Genomic DNA, 12,371 nt, shown 5'->3' with positions numbered 1-12,371 from the left:
ATAGGTCAGTACCGACTCCGATTTGAAAATCGGCCTGGATGGGTCCGACCCGACCAATTCCAAGCCATTTTGGGCTAGAATTGGAATCAGCCAAAACATTAATAAAAAAACAGGACAGCGATCAAAGTGGAGAAGTTCTAACAAAAAAAAAAAAAAGATCAAAGCGGGAAAGGGAGAGATAGACACATAGGGTGCTAGCATACGGTATACCGCTAGTACACCCAATCTTTTCTCTAAAAATAAAAAGGGAGAAAGAACCCTACCTAGTTGCGTGCGACGGGAGGTCCCTGTGCCCAGACAGGGCATTGCGAAATAACCGTCGTGCCCCCATTGAAAGGTGGAAATCCCTAAGGGCGCGGTGGTCATTTTGTACGGCCCTATGTGTGGCATAGTAACCGCGCATCGCATGTGACCAGGTAACGTTCTCTTTCCCAAATAAAAAAATCAGAAAATTTTTCTATACAATGTAAATATGACTAAAAAAAACCTATAAACATATTTTTATAATAAAATTAATTATTTTATACTTAAAGGACAATTAATATATAAAAAATCATTAAAAAGTACAAAAAATAAGAAAAAATTGAATATGAGAATAATAAAAATATTTTAAAAAATGTATATATTTTTGCTTTAAGGTTTATCATTTTATAATTATCAAACTACAATAAATATAAAAATTGGTAAAAAGGAGAAAATTTCAGGAAAATTCAGAAAACCTCGATGTATTTGTATATAAAAAGGAAAAAAAAACATGCAATTAGATTTTTTTAGTGTAAATTAATTATATTATATTCAAAATCGACGTAATCCATTATCCATTTATCCCACAACTAATTTGCACACAATTATACAAAAAAGAAGAAAAATACAATGTATTCTTGAATCTTCATTTTTAAAAGTTTTATGGGCTCATGTTCTCCATGCCGCAGCGCAGGCTGCACCCAGACACATGGGCCTGCCACTCAGGGGGTAGGGTGGTCTTTGTGCCCACCCCCATGTATCTGGGCGCAACTTGTGCCCCAGCACAGAGAACATTCTTCCAAGTTTTATTTAAAATTAACAAGAGGTAATAGGGTGGCAAATACTCTAGCTAAAGAAGCAACAATGGCTCTTCATTCTTCATTGATATCCATGCAGTCACAAATCCCCCTCAAGATGCCAAGATTGAGAGAGAGAGAGAGAGAGAGAGAGAGAGAGAGGAGGGAGAACAAGTGGGCTCTGTTGGGCATGGGCTTGGCTGACTTTCTGTGGAGGCCTATTTACTTTGAAATAAAGACAATAAATCTGGTGGGGGAAAATTAAACACTATACATTATAACTATTATAAATGTAATTAATGGTATGTAATGCCTGAGCTCTAGGTTCTATCACTAGGATTGTCAGTCAGATTTTTTAGATATCATGTTGTGCACTTTACCATTAATTCATTAAATACCATAGAACAAATGGATTTATTGCTAATTTATTTTTCCTCTCATGGATAAGGGTTTTTTTGGTAAAAGGATATATCTATGTGTACAGCCTAAAACTTTAGATTTACAAAGATCATGAAGCCACGGAGTGAAATTTGAGAATTTAGCTCGTCTCCAGGGAGCCCAGCACACCCAAGGTGCTGCCAGCCGTTGGGCTATGCCGCTCACATCCCTAGATATGCGCCGAGATGTGTGCCGCACAACTCAATCGTTGGATGCCCCCTGACAGCACCCTGGGCGCTCGCCTCCTTGGAGACGATCCTGATCCAAAATTTGGCCAATCTATCATTCACATAATAGACAGCCTTCCTAGCGTGGGCATCTAAAATACATTTCATAACCCATAGAATACGTTGAAATGATATGAAATCAAAAGAAGATGATATTCTCCTAATATCTGAAATGAGAGATAGGGCCACTTTGGTGTTCATTACATTGCACATATTTCTTTTGTTTATCCTATCCCATCAGCAAACCCATAATTAAAGCTTTAAACCTTTAATAAACTTATTCTATTTCCCATTTCTCTTTGATACTTTCAACTACATTTTTAATCTCTAAAACCTTAATAAACTTCTTCTATTTCCCTTTTTGTATTTAATACTTTCAAGTACATTTGTTTTCTCCTGAATTAAATTTCTTACCAAAAGTGTATTGAAATCCTCTTCTTCATCTTCTTGGTTGCAGGACTTAATAGCTCCTCCAGTCTTCTGAGTTCTGACTCACTGAGTCAGTTCAATTTATTTGGGACCCATTTTTGGAAACTGAGTTCACATGAGATTGTTGGGCTGGGGTGGGGGCCCATATTCAAGGGACTTGGATGTATTGATAGGTGTAGAGAAAGCTTATTGGGTTAATGCATAATGGGCCCACATATTCTACCAATGGCATATTTTGGATAATTAATGGAACCCACTATTCCATTATTGGTTTATGAAATGTAGACATTTAATTGTCCAGTGCTTTTTTGAGCTACCAAAACTACTCTGCTGATCCTGACCTGACCTGACTCTCCCTTGTTCTCATATCTGGCCCTGTTCCTTTGGTTTTTATGTATAATTAAAAAGAACATAAATTCACCTTTGGTTGGCCATCCACAACATGCTTGTATGCTTAACTAATTTGGGTTAGAAATTGGAGTTCACCACCGAGAATCCACTTCCATGGTTTAAATTTTTGAGGTGATAATTAAAAGCAAAAAAGCTAGATAAAATGTGTTAAAAAAAATTAAAAACAAAAGACTTTAGGTGAAGAAATTACTGCTCGATCTATTTTTATTATCCCATCTATTCTATCATATGCCATTTATTTTACTTAGTCCACCAAACCAAAGGATTGGGTCTACCGATGGTGACCCTGGATAGAAATACTTTTCTTTTATTCACGGTGGAGGAAAACTTTCTCTTTTTCTATTTTATTAAAACTGGACAATATTGTGGCACGAGTAGAGACTTCTTTTCTCGCAAGACTGACGCAAAGGTGTCAATTGAAATGGTTCTCATTAATCAGGACGAGTCTTAATTGGTTTCATCTTTTTAAGACCATAGTCAGAAGTGTCCTGATTAATTGATCAATTGCTAATTAATAATGGGATGGTTTGATTCTGATTCTTAATTGGTCTAAAGACCAAAACACCAATCAATTAAACACCCAAAAGTAATCCATACACAATCTATAAAAGGAAAAGATTCTCTACGCAAAATGCGGAGGGTACGCTAGCAGGCACACACACACACATTCTCTCTATCCTTCTAACATGAAATTACCTTTCTGTTCATATTTACAAAACCGTTCCACCTCCTCTCAATGGTGTTATGCCACTTACTCAGAGAACCCTCTTTTTTCTTATTTTTTTTTTGGCTGAGAATTCAGAGAACCCTCACCCATGATAAAATTAGACCTACTCTATAAAAATATAAAGCTTGGGAGGTCGTTTTCCTTCACCCACGGTGAGAGAAGAATTCCTTGCTTATGGGTTTGTACGTGTGTCTTAGAATGGATATCAGAAATAGTAGAGAAAGCATTATCGACTTCATATAATAAGAGGTAGATCGAGTAATAAAGACCCTAGATGGATATATATACTTTTACTTCACTGACAGTGAAGAAAACTTTCTCCTAAAGCTTGAGGATTCAATCATTCAATAGCCTACTTTAACATGAGTATGCTTGGTTCAAGAAAGTGAATTGTGAGGAAAAAACTTATAACACCCATATATAACCGGCTAAAAAGGATTAATTTTAACATTGAATATTTGGATTTAACTGAAACTTATTACATTATAGATGATTATATAGAACTGAAACATGTAATTTGAGCCCAATGGAGCCACCTCAAACCAGATCAGAAGAAGGTGACAGAAACCTCACTTCTCTCATTTCTCATCTTTTCCCTTAGTTCTTCATCCTCTCTTCTGGCAATGTAGTAAGGCAGGGCCCTAGGGGTAGAGGATCCTCATGACCCGGCATTTAACGAGTCATAATTAATAAAATCTGACAACTTCAACGATTGGATTTAATTCCATTCTCAAGCATTCAACCAATCTCATACAACACAATCAATACGATTGCTTGATTCTAACTGTTAGATTTAATTCTATTTATTTCAGTGATTAAAAATATGTCAAATTCGTATTGATAAACATAATTAAGTGCACGAAAGTAAAAATAAATGATAAATAAATGAAGAAAGAGGTCAACTGCCGCACATCACTCAAAGTTTTTTCACAGTTGCATCAAGATGTGGAGTTTTCTGGATATATCGCATGTCAAATTTGATGGTTGATATCAAACATATAGTTTATGATTTATGAAGATTTTACATTTTTTTTTTTTTTTTAGTAATTCATGTTCAATTAAAAAAAATTGACATTTTGATAAATTTTCAAAACATTTAATCAACACAAATATGACTTAAATTGGATTAGTAGCGTGACCATCTTTTTCCCATACTTTTATTTGTCTATTATTTCAAAATTTAGCAATATGAAAGCTTTCTTGGATGTCATAAGGTAACGAATTATCAATCAATTATTTTTTTGGTGTCCTTGTTTTATCTATGAGATAAGAACCCGACGATACTAGATTGGGATTCCTTCCCACACCTTCTCAGGTAATGAGTTGTGGATCTACATTGATACTCTTATCGAACAAAATGTGAACGTCCCTGTAAACGAATCTGTCTCCTGCCCTCTCATTAGTGTGTTTTTCTACTCTAGCATCATGGAAAATCTCTATCCTGTATTTATATATAACTTAACAGAAAAAAATCTCTACTTGGTGGTGCTTTCTATGCCCTCTCATAGGGCATTATGAGATGACGTTTCTGTCCCCTAGATAGATACCCTGGCATACTCACCCATTGATCAAACACTTGTGTAGAGACCATGCGACTAAGTAGAGATGTCTTGCCCATTACTTAATTTCATAAATATTAATTTTAAGTGGGAGGAGTGGTCACCATACTGTCGGTATAAAAGAAATCTCCCACATCACACCAATGATCATGTGCAAAATAATAGTCTTAGTAAAGCGCTGGAACCTTTTTCTTTTTTAATTAAGTGAAAGGTTGCCAATATCTTTGAATCTGTAAAACTGACGAGGAAGAAGGCTACAACCATCTTGTAATTACTGAGTTGGGTATTGCCTCCTACAGTCCTACGGCCTACCCTCTAAAATAACCACACTCCCCAAAGTAAATGCATGTAAACTTCTCCCTATGATGTGACTTGGGAGCATGGAATCAAATCGGTATCAGATAGGCCACCTGGTCAATCCCATAATGGTGGAAAGATCATATTTGTTTAAAATATATATTTTTTTAAATTGAGAGCAAAATTGATCAATATGACTTGATATGATTGTCCCTTGGGAGACCTGAGTCAGAAGCTTGATCGGTGGTTCAAGTTTTCTTAGCGACATTTAGTTCACATTTATTTGTTTTTCAAGAAATGGAGCCTAGCTATGGGTACCATATTTAACTATTTGACCCCTTGTGGGTCCTCTGCTTGCCATCTTGTGGGGCCCTGATGGAGTTGATGGTCGATCGGCCCTTGAATTGCACCAAAAAAAAAGGAAAAAGCTATGATTGTTATATATCAACATCAGTGTCAGTCGAGACCAATACAAATCCTGATACCTATATTAATAATTAGGCACGGGAAGGGGAAGGAAAGAGTAATATAAATTTGGGGAAGAGTTCTCTGTGGGGGGAGCATGGCCCCTGTGCACGTGTGAGGGCCAATGTGAGCGTGTGCAGAAACATCAATAGGACGACCATTTCCACCTTTCATGGGGGTAGAATAGTCATTTTGCATTCTTTATGTTTGGGTGCAAGAATCATGCTACTCCCCTCCTCCCCCTCTCCCTCCCCCTCCCCCTCCCCCTAAAAACAAAAATCCCTTAAAAACTCTATTTGATAGTCCAAAAGGGCGTCAAAGATTCTTGTGTCACTAAAATGGTGCAAGACACGGAAAAAGGTGAAATTTAAATAATTGAGTACTTTTGCCAAATTAAAAAGAGCAACTAATTTTGCAAGTTTATTAAGAAAAAACCCATAATATGTTTCTTTTTTCTCCTCAAGATAAGCACTGCAACATGGGTGCCACAACGCGCTCTCTCTAGTCTCTACATGTTTGGTAACCTTTTTCATGTAATAATTTTTTCATCCAAGAGCAATGCAAGTCTATAATGTCGACTTGCTTAGCAATGGTCTATTTTCTAATTTTTAGAATTAAAATTAAAGCTCTAAGGACAAAGTTTTCCATGGTTCCGTTAAGGAAAACCCACCATCATAGGGTCCTAAAATAGGGTAAAGTACACGTATCCCCCTAGATTGCACCCAATATTCCGCATACCCTCCTAAGCAGCTCAATATTCCACGTACCACCTCTCAATATTTCACATACCACCCCTGCTTTATACCCCAAATGCCACATAGGTCCAATCCGTTAAATACCACCGTTAGATGACAATATTTTGACCAATTTAACCTTTGCTTCATTTTCTTAAATCTGAAAAGACTTAAATACCCTCACTCATTTGTTGCCCAAAACTAATTGAAAATGACCAATTTATCCTTTGTTTTATTTTCATCAATGAAAAGACCTAATTGCCCTCATTTATGTATTACCCTAACCTAATTTGAAAAGACTATTGTACCCCTAAATATTTGTTCCTAAAAACCCCAAAATGCCCTCATCTTCCCCAAATCATCATCTTCTTTTACATACCCACCACCACCACCACCACCACCCACCATTGGCTTTGGGTTCTAAGACAAATGCGAGGTAAATTCTCTAGAAACAAATCAATTTCCTTACAGGTTTCTCTTATCAACCAATTCGATGAAACCCTAACCCTCTTATCAACCAATTCGATGAAACCCTAACCCAATGATGAAACTTATATACTTAAAATTCAACTTTTCTGAACTAATCTTGATGTCCAATGCAAGAAAACAACTAAAAAGATAATGATTGATCAAGAGAAGAAAACAAAAAATTGTGATTTGCGATGAGTCTTTCACAAAATGGAAAGATTTGGAAGTTCTGTTACCAGATAAAACCAGAGTTTCTAATACTTCCATCTCTGGTTTTTAGTGGAAGGCTCTGCTCTTCTCTCTCTCTCTCTGTCCTAACCTCTCTACTTCCCTTTATTCAAAGACCAAACTCCAAAAGTGAGAAAGGGAAACAATGTGAAAAAGAAAAATTGATATTGAGAGAAAAACAGAGTAAAGAGAAGAATTTGTTTCCTACTGTGACACTATGAGAATTTGTTTACAGGTGTAACAGATTAGTATTGTTACTTTAGAAGATATTGTGTTGGTTGTAGACTGAAAATTAAGTTAAATGCATTGACAAGGAAAGAACTAAGCGAACAGAGGTGGTGCTACTTTGTTGCATCTACAAATAAATAAATAAAAAAAAATCTGTGTTTTTTCTTACCCCCAAATCAGGATTCGATTTCTGGAATGGTGGGTGGTGGTGGTGGTGATGGTGGCTGCGGCAATGGTGGGTGGTGGTGGTGGCTACGGCAATGGTGGGTGGTGGTGGTAGTATTGGCTTTGGTGATGGTGTTAATGCTAGGTGAGTGGTGGTGGTAGTATTGGCTTTGGTGATGGTGTTAATGCTAGGTGGCAGTGGTGGTGGTGGGTATGTAAAAGAAGATGATGATTTGGAGAAGATGAGGGCATTTTGGAGTTTTTAGGAACAAATATTTAGGGGTAAAATAGTCTTTTCAAATTAGGTTAGGGTAATACATAAGTGAGGGCAATTAGGTCTTTTCATTTATGAAAATAAAACAAAAGGTAAATTGGTCATTTTCAATTAGTTTTGGGCAACAAATAAGTGAGGGTATTTAAGTCTTTCAGATTTAAGAAAATGAAGCAAAGGGTAAAATTGTCAAAATATTGTCATCTAACGGTGGTATTTAACGGATTGCACCTGTGTGGCATTTGGGGTGTAAGCAGGGGTGGTACGTGGAATATTGAAGGGTGGTACGTGGAATATTGAGCCGCTAATAGGGTACGCAGAATATTGGGTGCATTCTAGGGGGGTACGTGTACGTTACCCCCTAAAATATGGATCCACATCTTCTACTTCCATCAGCTGTACTTCCATCTTTATGATTACCAACGGCTGTACTTGAATGAATTCAAACTTTTTTGAATTAATGATGAGACCTATCTAAACCACCATAAACCCCAAAACAACCCAACCCAACCGGTTCAATCTCACTCAAACCTAATCTACTTCTAACCGAACCATTTTCACTCACACTAAACCCATCTCCATTTCACTCATCCCCATTTCATTTCGAACGAGAAGCCCTAAAACTAAGTTGCAGAGCTTCTCCACTGCTCCATATTCGGGAGAACCTCTCCATCGCCCCATTTTGTTTCAATCAAACTCACACTCAGCTAGGTTTCAAATCGATTTGGGGCCATCATCGTCTTCTTCCCACAGACTCTATCCTGGGTAAGTCTCTTCCCACACCCTTGGCGACAATGTAGGTGGCAAGGAGGAAGGGGTTGATACGGTTAGTGAACCAGGGTACCATAGTTCACACCCACTCCTGAAACGTTATGGAGAAGTTGCAAGAAGAGGAGGAAGGAGAAAAAGGGTTGGAGAGAGAGAGTATTTTAATCCTCTCTAAGAACGGATCCCTTGAGGTTGTACAAATGTTACAGGAAATTCTCTTAAATCGAAATTGGAGACTTGGACTTGCTTTAGTTTTTAGTCCTCTGAAATGTTTTGGCTTTCAAACTCTCTTGACATTCATCCATGTAAACCTAAAATTTAAATCTTGATTCTCTTATAATTTTGTTTAAAGTTACATGACTTCACTGCTCAAAATCAAAATCAACTTCTGTAAAACACATAGTCATCATCTTCAATTACAGATTGAATCAGTTATAACAGTGTACATACTTTTTTCTGCATCTCTTTTGCATTTCAACCAAACAACCCATCACAGATATGACCAATTCTTGCAACTAGAATTTACAAATCCATCTCCAGGAGAAGCCCACCCCTTCAATGTTCAGATCAAATCATCTATAGCACAGGATGCAAAAAGAACCTCCCTCACTCCATTTGTTAAATCCTCGTTATGAATAATCACCCAACACCATCGTCATTTGTTGGAGGAGGAGGAAAAATAATAGAATTCCACATTTATCAAGTCCCACAAAACCCCAGTCCTTAAAAGTTAAAAAGTCTCTAAGATTACTTCTCACAGCAGCTCCTTTGTTTTTAGTGAGTGAAAAAAGAACAAAAACCCACCCTTACTCAATTTGTTTCAATTTTCATCGATAGAAAGATAAATCAAGAACCCATCTCTGCCATAGTTCACAGCCACTCCTGAAACGTTATGGAGTAGTTGGAGGAAGAGGAGGAAGGAGAAGAAGAGTAATCGGAGTAGCTTGAGAGAGGGTTTTTATCCTCTCAATGACGAACAGAGCTTCCTTGGTTAGAGTTCCCAAACCAACGACGAATAGAGCTTCACGATACAAGCAAGAAGCGGGCATCAATGATAGTTAGGGTCAATGTTTAAGGAGGAAGATAGCTTAGAGTTCAGAAGTAGGAGAGAATCGAGTCTTTAGTGGAGAAGACCTACGTTAAGCCAGATCAAGAGAGATTCCGTCTTTAGCATCCAACAGAGGGAGGAAGAAGACGATGATGGCCACAAATCGATTTGAAACCCTAGCTGAGTGTGAGTTTGAGTGAAATGGGTTTGGGTTGATGAGCCGAACCAGTCGGGTGGGTTTGATTTGGGGTCTAAGGTGGTTCAAACATGATGTCATGAGGTTTTTAAAAAAAATTTAATTTTTTTTAATCTCAACCGTTAGATGCATGTCAGGCCAGGTGGCGCATTAGGAGCTCATGGAAGTAGGATAGAAGTACAAGCTTTGGAAGTAGAGGATGTGGATCCCTAAAATATTCCTCTAGTTGAATATACCTCCTGAGATTGCGCTATACAGTATGAACATTGATCGAATCCTCACTTGACCATCACTGAAGGAAAATTTGGTCAAAAAATGGAAATCGATTACAATAAATTATTCGAGGAATTGTTAATCCCTCTTTTTTGCCTTTTATAATTAGGAATTCAAATAGCAAGATAGGGTCAGGTAATGGCTTATAAACTCTCTTTGGTTAGATTTCTATTTCAATTTTAGATTGATTTCTTAAAATAAGTTAACAAAAAGATTTTTGTTGAGAAATTGAAATTGTTTATTTCATCAATTAAAAATATTTCAAGAATAAGAAATTGATTTGGTAGTTCAATTTAAGAATAGATTCTCTCTATTTATGATTAGAATCGCGCAATGCATGCTGCCCTTGCGCCTTAACACAGTGGCGCGCGAAATGACCGCCACACCCCTTGGAACCCTGAAAATGACCAGGGGTATGACGATCATTTTCCATGCCCTTGTGTCAGGGTCCAGGGGCGTCGTGTTTGGCACAACTAGGTGGCGTTCTTTCTCTCTAATCATACTATCGTACTATTATATAAAAGCACGTTGTGGCAAATCTTTCAGTTACCTATTCTACCTTTCTTTCTTATTTAAAATTCCATTCTTCAAATCTTAATCTTTATGTCATTCTTTCTTATAATTTCATAATCTTAGGTACCCTTAGTATTAATTACTGTTTTTAATTAATATAAATATTAATAATATTTATTATTATTTAAAGTAAATCTTTCAATTACCTCTTTTATCCTTCATTCTTATCTAAAATTCAAATTTTCTATTCTTAATCTATGGGTCATTCCTTTTTATAATTTCATAATCTTAGGTACCCTTAGTATTAATTATTGTTTTTAATTAGTGGTAATTTTTCAGTTACATATTCTACCCTTTATTCTTATCTAAAATTCCATTCTTCAAATCTTAATCTTTATGTCATTCTTTCTTATAATTTCATAATCTTAGATACCCTTAGTATTAATTACTGTTTTTAATTAATATTAATATTAATAATATTTATTATTATTTAAAGCAAATCTTTCAATTACCTCTTTTATCCTTCATTCTTATCTAAAATTCCAATTTTCTATTCTTAATCTATAGGTCATTCCTTTTTATAATTTCATAATCTTAGGTACCCTTAGTATTAATTATTATTTTTAATTAGTGGTAAATCTTTCAGTTACCTATTCTACCCTTCATTCTTATCTAAAATTACATTATTAAAATCTTAATCTTTATGTCATTCTTTCTTATAATTTCATAATCTTAGGTACCCTTAGTAATAATTATTGTTTTTAATTAATATTAACGTTAATAATATTATTATTATTTAAAACAAATCTTTCAATTACCATTTTTATCCTTCATTCATATCTAAAATTTTAATTTTCTATTCGTAATCTATAGGTCATTCCTTTTTATAATTTCTTAATCTTGGGTACCCTTAGTATTAATAATTATTTTTAATTAATAATATTTATTATTATTTAAATTTAAAAATGTTCATTTTTATGTTTGTTTTTAATTAAAATTCATGGTTTTAAAATTGAAAAAAAATGGGAGTAAAAATATATCTATATATGTATCTCTATCTATCTCTCTATCTCTCTATCACTGTTTAGAACGTAACAAAGGTATTTTGTTAATTCCACTCTCTAATATCTCTACTTAGAATCTACATATGGTCACACGTGCATTCTTACTAATAATAATAAAAAGATTTCTATTGAAACCGATTAAAACAGATCATGGGTTTTTTTTTTTGTTGGTAAGAACAGATCATGAGCTTACTTTCACCCAGATCATGAGCTTACTTTCACCCACGGTGGAGAATAACTTTCTCTGTGGTCATGTACCAAGGCAAATTAATGTTATCATTTTATAAGTTAGTAAACCACACCCGATGTGTTTGACATTTCAACAAGACCTTTTCTTTACCAAAATAACATCGAAGGGTGTCATTTTTTACCTCCTTCATAAAGTTAATATGATAAGGACATTTTAATTTTGTTTTGAGTTGAAGCATTCATGTAAAGTTGGGGCCATCTCTTGTTGTGATATAAATGTATCTGACTATATAGGTACAAGCTAGCTTGTTGTGATAGTAGAACTGTAGAAGAGTACTGATGGTAGAACTGTAGAAGCTTGGCTAGCTATCAATGTGGACTCCGGATTAGATCTTCGTTGGATGTGCGTTACACACCATGTCATACTACAAAGGAGCTCAACGCCTCCGTAGAAGATCAGGCTATCAATGTGAAATTTGGAACTCTGGATCAACTCTCCTTATGTGAAGCCTTCGTGTATGGTTTGTGTCGATTTTGCTTTCCACAAATGTCTCTCCATGCTCCTATTAAGAGTGTTTAGACTTTAAAGAGGCCATTTGTGGAAGAAAAAATGATATGTGTCGTCATGAAACC

The sequence above is a fragment of the Telopea speciosissima genome, chromosome 9, assembly GCF_018873765.1.
Source record: "Telopea speciosissima isolate NSW1024214 ecotype Mountain lineage chromosome 9, Tspe_v1, whole genome shotgun sequence".
Lineage (NCBI taxonomy): Eukaryota > Viridiplantae > Streptophyta > Magnoliopsida > Proteales > Proteaceae > Telopea > Telopea speciosissima.
This window is presented reverse-complemented; position numbering follows the sequence as displayed.